The 9,152-nt window shown below is 41.8% G+C and overlaps 1 protein-coding gene across 1 annotated transcript in view; it reads left to right on the top strand.

Moving 5' to 3' along the window:
- The first annotated feature begins 1,159 nt into the window (after positions 1-1,159).
- Positions 1,160-9,152, top strand: part of pip5k1bb (phosphatidylinositol-4-phosphate 5-kinase, type I, beta b) — a 32,868-nt gene continuing 24,875 nt past the window's right edge. The window contains exon 1 of the mRNA XM_084551951.1: positions 1,160-1,731. The gene's annotated coding sequence lies outside the window, so the exon portion shown is untranslated. The remainder of the gene's footprint in view (positions 1,732-9,152) is intronic.

Below are 9,152 nucleotides of genomic sequence, written 5' to 3'. Positions count from 1 at the left end.
TTACCTCCAAGCAGTACAGCACAAGGGTGATATGGGTGTAAGGCGGAAGTAGCTGGCGCTGGAGCCCGGTCAAACCAACCAATAGAAACTCTTCTCTCATCCACCAGCGTAGGCCCCGCCCATCAATTGCACTTGAATTCGCAAGCAAAACTTTAGAATTTGCAATCGAAAAGGACTGATTTGCAAAAAAAAAAAAAAGTATAACTCGCAAACAAAGAGGACTGATTTGCAAGCAAATGTTTTTAACTTGAAAGCACAGAGGACTGATGTTCCATTGGGCACTATGGAACAACAGGGCACTATGGAACAACAGGGCACTATGGAACAACACATGACTGTATATAGACTCTGAAGCAAAGTACTTTTTAAGGTTGAATGTATGGGGGTACAGATATGGAGGCATAGATGAAGGAATGTATATAGAATGGATTGGATGCATGGATGACTACGTAAGCAAGAATGTGTGTTTGTGAGGCATGTAAATTAGAACAGAATGTATGTTGGATAGCTCTTTTCGCACAGCATGGATGGTACGTGTGGATTGAATGTTGTATAGCTTCTTTGAACATGAATGGTATGTGTAGAATGTATGTTGGATAGCTCTTTTGCACAAGCACATGTAAGGCGAGTTTGCACAGAAACCCAATGTCTGTTGTATGTTTGTAGTTTTCTTTTATGCCTGGACTTTTTAACAATGCTGTGTGCTGTCTGTGGTATGTGTATGTATTGCTAGTTGATGCAGTAACTTCTCTTATACCCGATACAAATTTCTCCCTGGGGAGACGAAATAAAGTGACTTGACTTGACTTGATTTATAAGCAAAATGGTCGTATGTTTTTACTTAAAAAAATTACGTTTGATCTCAAAAAAAATATTTTTGATTGCAACTTACTTTTTTGCTCTCAAATCCCTTTTTTGGTTTTGAATCTATTATATTTGATTGCATAATAAAGGAACAAAATTCTCTCCATACAGCCGGCCCATGGATTCGAACCCGGGACCTTCTTGCTGTGAGGCATCAGTGCTAACCACCTCCTGTGCAGTACAAAGTTTTGTTTACATTTATTGAAGCGCTAGCTAAAATTAAAACATCACTAAATTGAAATAAGCTTAAACAAACGCTACTTATTTTAATATGTATTATATGTAATATGTACTGACACATCTAATTTATATTTTTTTTGTGCTGTGTAGCAATTCATACTACATATATTGTATAAACATCCTGTTCATAAGTGAGTGGTCTTGATTTCTTTCTTCCACCCAAGTCAATATATTTATTGCAACAGGATTACCACCACTAATACTAAGCAACGAGGAAATAAGAAGAGAATTTCAAGGTTAAAAGTATTTCCCAGGTGCAGTTAGAGATAGATAACGGATGCTATTTTCATAGAAACTTTATGGTTATCAAATAACTCTGCACTGTTAAGAGACAAACCTGCAGAGGGCGTGCGTCCCATGGCGCACTGAACAGAGAAAAGAGGCAGGGCAGGGACATAGAGTCACAACGAGGCTTCTTGCCGCTCTCAGCAGAGAGGAGTGACTCTTGTGTAGTGCGCAGTCAGCCTGTGGTGGAGATACACACCGCGGACATCATTCTTAACCGTATCCATTTGTCGGTTTGGGGCTCGTCTGTTCGATCAAAGTCGCTCTCGGTGAGGACTGCAGCAGCCGCTCAGAGGAAAAAACACTTGTTTCTACAGGGCTGCCGTGAAGAAGACGAGCACGGTGAGTTTGATGCATCACGCGAAACGCTGCGTAAAGATCCACGGCACAGACCTTCACCCGACACGCGCTACTCTCACAGCGTTGTGAAGAAGTGTCACCTCTCAGGTGTTGTCGCTACAAGTGAAAAACTGCAGGTGTCATCCAGCTGTTCAGTCTCAGACAAAGGTGTCATTCTCTGGAAATAACTCAGCTGACCTTAACATAGAGGCTGAATTATTATCCACCAAAACAGATTAAAAAAAAAAAGAAAAGTGATCGAGGCATCATTTCAGTTTTGAACACATTAATCAGATGTGACGGTGTCAGATGAGTGAGTTTGGTTTTGGTTGATGTTTATTGTTTAATCTCTTGTTGCTGTTATTGCTCAGAGTTCAGCCAGTTCGCCCCAGAGTGTGTTGCTGTTGGACAGTCTCTCCTGTGTTTTGGTTTGCTTTTACTATTTTTTTCCCCCTCTGTTTCCTAATTAATGAGGAAGTGTTTTCGTCATTTATCTTCCTTGTCTGGCACATTTAGTGAGAAGCTGGTAGGGTGAGATGGGAAATGAGGCAATCACGTTAAAGAAATAGACAAAACATCATGATGATGATGGTAATGGAACATTTGACCTTTTTTTTTTTTTTTTAAGTCTGTGTGATTGTAGAATAATGCCAAGATCCCTTCAGGTTTAGGCCTTTCTCATTTCACTCTTCACCTGTCAGTTAACCTTTTGTAAGCCAAGCTGCTGAGAAACTTCACAGGACGCGTGCACTCTACTCCTATGTCTCTGGTGAACACTTTGTGCAGTGGGTCAGACGGACGATTTTGTGTCCAAGCTGATCACATTATCACCGCTCTTTACAGTCAAGTGCCACATTTCTCTGCTGGTATAGATGGCAGCCAGGCTCCTCGCACTTCACTGGTCCACCCCTGTGCTCACATGACATGTGCTTAAGTGCTTGACAAAATACAACACTGTGATTGACAAAATTATGCACGAGGAGAGTTTTGTTAGATGAAAAGGGTCGCATTGTGATGTGGAGAGGCAGATCTTTTATTTGTGTTACCTTTGTCGGAGTAGCACAATATAACACACTGTGATTTATTAGGTTTCCTTTATTATGGTTAAATAATTAAATCTACACCAGCTAACCCGAAAACATCTGGTCACTGATGTCCAGCTGGTTTAAAGTGTACCTGCCTGGTCCTGCGTTCACATGCCCGTGTTACCCTGTGTCTTGGCTTTATGGATAAAGCCGCACATGTTAAAAAGAAATTGTGATTGTTCCTTGAAATGATCCAGACATTAGTCTCTAATTTGGAGGAGTGATGAACCGATGACTGGAATAAATGTATAATCATGCAAATCAGACTGGCCCCGAGCCAGGACAAAAACAAAGTTGGGTGTGAGTGTTGAATTTCCTGCTTCTTCCTCATTTGACTGGGAGGCAGCGGAGTTGGTCCAGGCTGTTCGGCTGACTGCACGGGATGTTTGAAAGGGAAAGCAGCTCATGCAAATCCCCTGTTCTCTTCTTGGGAGTAGCACCTGAGCTTTTATCCCCCGCTGCCTGCTGCCCTTGCACTTATATGTTTCTTGTCAAAGTGAGAAGCGTCAGTGCATTATGTAATATTTTCCATCTGAGTAGCTGCAAATGTGTCACAGTGCTGTAGAGCTAACACCTTGTCAAGACAAATCATATTTATCTTGGTTCTCTCAGCTGTTTTTTCTTCCAGCAGATTGACTGAGGTGCATCAGATTCTTTCTGTAAATTAGTAATTAAACTGTGATACAAACTCTACATTCCAGCGTTAATCAGGACACTGATTCAGTGCAGAAGGCCACCTTTTTCAAATCCTTTACCGAGAAGAGGTAGCGCGACAATTAAGAGCTGTAGGGTTTTCAGTGCAGTCTTGTGATTTTGGGTCAAAGAGCACTCTGTGTACTGTGCTCGTACTGTACCATGGGATCCCAGTAGTGAAAGGACCAAAATAACAGGCATATGAGACTCATTAAGACAGTTACGTAAGTCAGAGCCCTGAACAGCAGCTCTGTCTCTCACATTCCTGATAATGGTTTGACTTGACCGATGTGCCTAGTGTCCACACAGGGGTGTGTGCCCATGTTGGGTCTGGTTACACTCAAGATGTTCCGATAAAGACAGAAATGCCTCGCTGTGTTGTGATAAAACAGTCTGGCGCGCTCTAATGGTGCGCGATCTTTCTTTTATTCACCTCTCAGAGGATCCTCTCTCACATCCGTCCACCAGTTGTACCCAAACCAGTGCTCTATGTCCCACTTACATTGAGCTGAAAGCGTCACACGAGTGTTTATGTTGTCTCAGGTAATTCAGTCACCATGTCAACCTTTTCTTGTTTCTTGTCTCAGCTCAGTTGTAGCAACATTAAGTCACATGGCTTTATTTTCCAGTAGTGGATAGAGCTGTTAGATTTTACAGTTTGGTGAACCGTGGCAGTCACAGATGTCCTTTAAAAGACTTTTGCTGCTTTATTGGTTAATCTCTGTAAGTTTTTGGTTAATCAATTGCTAAAGTACCCATTTAGAATAAAATGTCAAACCAGCAACCAAATACCAAAGCTGAAGTATGCTGCTTTTTAATATATTCTGACTAAACTCATTTTTTTTAGGCAGAAACTGATATTATTTGAGAGTCTAAACTATCTTTTTGATAAAAAACCTGTACTGAATGGGATATGTTATAGGTTTAGAAAGTAACCTGCTTCAGTGGTGTTAGCTGACACCCTCTTTGTTAAAGAACTCATCTGGGATAACCAAATATTGACTATTTTAAATGAGCATCCAGGACGTACTGTACATTTGTAAAACATTATAATGATCAGTGTTCTTGGTGTTTTTACTAGATTCTAATTACTCTGAAGAAAGAAAAGAGTCAGACATGCTTTTTGCAAGGCCGCCACCATTGCTCAGAGCACTGCTGAAGAAGCAGGTACTGTGTGGCATAAATCCTGGACAAGTCAGTGGTCAGTGTGACCTATTTGACTCTATTGATCCGCAGCTCTGTTCGGTAGTGAACAGGGGTGTACCTCTACGTAAGCAGAGCGTGGGCTGCTCTCCGTTTCTCTTATCTGTTTTATTGTCCTCTTCCATTGCCCAGGTTGAACTCATGTCAGCACATACCGCATCCTACAGATTGCCACCAGCGCTCGGTCAGGACTTTATCATTAACATTTTATATATAGCAGTGATGAGGACACAACTTCATTTCGCTCCATAACTGGGGTTTCAGGTTGTGTTTACAACGCAGCAGTCATAACAATGTTTTCTGGTTTGCTCATAAGGAAAGTGTGTATTGCATGCCTGTGAATAATTAAAGGGACACACCAATTCTGCATTCACCCTTCCTTTAATATATCCGGGGAGGTACTAACTAAGAAAAGTCATATTAATCCTACTGTGTTTCTGGAGGTTTCTATTTCATATCTGGGTAAAATCTTATTTTCGATGGTCTAATGTTTGATTCACTATTATTCACCGATGGGAACAGGAAAAATTCAAAGCTTTAATCTTTATTTGTCTGTTTTCATGTCCCATTTATTTAAATTGCTTAACTTAACTTTTTAGTTGTGCTTCCTAATTTAGTGCTTCTTTGAAAAATGACACAGATAGAAACAAACTAGCTGATTTGTAGTAAATCGTTTTGATTGTATTAGTGTTAATGTTATTTTGATACAAATTTGATTAAATATGGACTGTATTTAATAAAGAACCCTCTGTGATGCCACCCGTAGGATTCCCGAAGACCGGTTTTGAAGCTCAGTGTGGTTAGTCTGCCCTCGCCATCTTGTCAGGGCCTGATTCAGTTTACTGTCGCTCACTTCTAATCCACAAAAGATCAAGGAGGCCCTAAAAAATGGATAAAATTAATCCTCAATACAATCTGGGCCGCACAATTGTCATGAAAGAAAAAAATTTCCATTAGAGACCTAAATAATTTATTTTATTTTTTTGTACCGAGCTGTAAACATGTTTGTTTCTGCTGTGTACATTTTAACTTGAACGTCTATGGGGATTTGCTTGCTTTTGGAGCCGGTCTCATCCGATGTGTTCATCCGATGACCTGCTGGCATACACGTGTTGGTACTTAAGTATTTCCTACTTTGACTTTTCCCACTCAGCCGATTATAAACGATGTGATTAAAAAGAAAAGATACTGCTGAGTTTCACTGTGGGAATAGTAGGATTTGTATGTTTATGGAGCTTGATTCATTCTCAGGACCAATAGGCTGTGACACAGACTGACTGCCCCTTTAAGAGTGAAGATACAAACTATTACAACAGCCCACATTCACAGCACCTTATGTAATCTTAATTATGTGACCTGACACATATTGCTTAGTCATTTTTTTATTTTTTCACTGCCGTATTGACTTGAATTCATACAGATGTATATATAGTATGTTAATCTTTGGAAGACTGTCAACAAGCACTAGCTCTGAGGTCCGTTTAATGTGCCCTTCATGTGCTTTTCCGCAGCTGAATACGCACGCAGAACTCCCCAGTATTATCATTTTAATCTTAATGACCTCCAAAGTGGAGTTCCCTCCTCCCTGGCTGTGCAGCACGTCGGCACCAGCTTTTGAGAGGGTGAAAAGAAAAAAAAGAAGAGAGGAGAAAAACTCAAATGAGACTCACAGCAGTGATTGGTTCATAATGGTACTGCGCTGCATAATGACTGGTTGCAGGCTGCTGGCAGCGAGATGGGTTGGCAGCCTCGCAGGAATTCAGATTATTCGGAGGTTGTGATGTTTGTTGTTGTTGTTGTTGTTGTTGTCTTGGCCCTGCTGAGTCCCTCACGTCCCCCTCCCACTTTCCTGCACTGATAATGACGAGGTTTGAAGAGGCCCACTCAGGGGACCCTGGGGTGCTCGAGTAAGATAGTGGGAAGGAGTGAGGACAACATGAAAAGAGTCAGGGGTGTGTGCACGCAGACAAGTTGGAGAAAACGGTTAAAGAATGTGGAGGGTTGACAAAATGAAATTCCTCTTCTTATTCTGCGGCAGCCTGTGATCTCAGATCAATAAAATCTGGACAATGTAACCCTCTTACCCTCATGATTGCCCACTACTGAGGATGATAAAGTTATTTCTGTCTACCGTTATAAGTAATAAACATGCCTGTCTCCCTCACAGAAGACGAGTAAGAGGAACTTTGGACTCCAGTTCAGGGCAGGGTAAAAGTGAGATGAGCTTTGCTGAGGCGGGCAAGTCTCTCTCACTTTGCTTTTGTGCTATGTGATCATGTTTTCTGTGGGCAGTGACGCTAGGAGCTGAGGCTGGCTTGCGTAGATATCACAGTGGTTGAACATAATAAGGCCGCTGTAATGAGTCCTCGCCTCAGAGAGTGGCGTGCTGCACAGGGCAGCCTCTCTCTGCTTCTTTAGAGAACACCGTCTCTGTTTTCTTTCCATATACTCATCTCTATGTTTCGCTCACCCCCTCCATTCCCTCAGCTGAAATCATGTGACTCTGGACACAGAGGGTGACCTCCTCCTCACTGCTTCTCATGCAGAGCGGGACTGGAGTGAGACGTTCTCTGAATTACAAACACACAGACTGAGTCTTGGGTTTCTGTTGTTCAGAGCATCTCACTGAATCAAATATATCGGTTCCAAATCGGACTGTGTACTGTGCTGTTATTGCCGTATACTTTTTTTCTGCTGTATACTGCAAGGAAAATACTCGGCATGTGGTCCTACTGTAAACCGAATGCAGAAATCATGAGAGGACAAATATTTAACATCTTTTGTGTCTCTATTTGACACTCTTATTGTCCTCCCACGTATTTTTCATTCCCCCACCTCCACCAAGCCAATCCTTCTGTTCATGTCACATCTGAAAGGTCAGCACTCTGTTGGTGTTGCCCCCCTCCCCAACTTTGGTTTCTCTTCATTAGATGTCTCCAAAGGTCAAACACCATCCTAATGCACACATAAAATGTCTAGAGTTGAGTGGTCGGTGGTATGTATCACAGATTAAACCCAGTAAAACTAAAAACTTAAGTTTTCAGACTGAGAAGATGCTGTGCTCAGTACACAGTGTACCCTCTGCACAGTGTGATGCATTAAAAATGTTTTCGGCGCTGCAAGCTCCCTTTCTCTACATCCGTGTTATGCATCTCCTTGCAGCATTATGTTGCTAAAATACACTGCTAAAATCAGCCACAACAATAAAACCACTGACAGGAGATGTTAAAAACATTGACCATCTTGTGACAGTACAATGCTCTGCTGGGAAACCTTAGGATCTGGCATTAATGTGGATGTTACTTAGACATGTACCACCCACCTTGACCAGATCAGGCTCCCCCACCCCTTAGCATCCCCAGCAGGATGCAGCCTGACACAAGCACACACACAAAAACGGTTTAGGAACAACTCAAAAAAACATGAACCTGGCCTCCAAATTCACTAGATCCCGAACTGATCAAGCATCTGTGGGATGATCCACAGAGGCTCCTCCCCTCAACCCATAGGACTTAAAGGCCCCCACTAACAACATCCCGTTCCCAGACACCACAGGACACCCTCAGAAGGACCATGTCCGTTCTCTGATGAGTCACAACTGTTTAGGAGGCACAAGGGAGACCTACACAATATCAGGGAGGTGGTCATAATGTTATGTCTGATCGTTGTATGAATTAAGGCATTTTTAAACCAGATTAGCTCTTCTGGAAACTAAATCCTTGTACAGAGACTATAACATCATTTCTATGTATAATGTGAAGCGTTTCCTTGGCGTTTCAATATGCCATACATTCAGTATTACACTAAGTGGACTAATTGTGCACTCCTTACATTTATCCATGATAAATATTACTAGATCATTTGATTTAACTGGTAAACCAGGCTTCCTTTGACGTCACTTACATTCTACCCCCGCAAATAGTAATACCATTAATCTTTGTCTTGTTAATCCAATCAACCGCTAGCATGGCTTGAGACATTTATTCTCATTTAGACATAGGGCCTCCACTAGCACATGCACTGTACACAAACCATCCTTGGCCGGTGTAAGTGGACACTTCTCTGAAGCTGAATCACAGTATGTCCCCCCAGAGAAATGATGAAAACAAACATGTCCCCGGAGGATAAACTGAAATATGGAACAGGACAGACCAAAACAGTCCAGAATAATACCTGCCTGCTGTGCCTCTACTGAGCCAGAAGACCTCCATGTTTTTTTGTGTATAAATTGTGCATAAATTTTACTTTGTGCTTACTTGTTGTCACCGCCCCCTCTTCTGCCTGTCTCAGAGACATTCTCAGCACGTTTTTGTTTATCTGATAGGCTTGCTTGGGTAGTGAACTCCACACATTCAGTGTTTTTTTTTTTCCCAATCCATAACAGAACGTGACCCATTTCACACAAACAACTGTTTTATATGGTTGGGCTCCATACACCAAATG

This window comes from Chelon labrosus (assembly GCF_963514085.1).
Source record: "Chelon labrosus genome assembly, chromosome: 9".
NCBI classification, from domain to species: Eukaryota; Metazoa; Chordata; class Actinopteri; order Mugiliformes; family Mugilidae; genus Chelon; species Chelon labrosus.
This window is presented reverse-complemented; position numbering and strand designations above follow the sequence as displayed.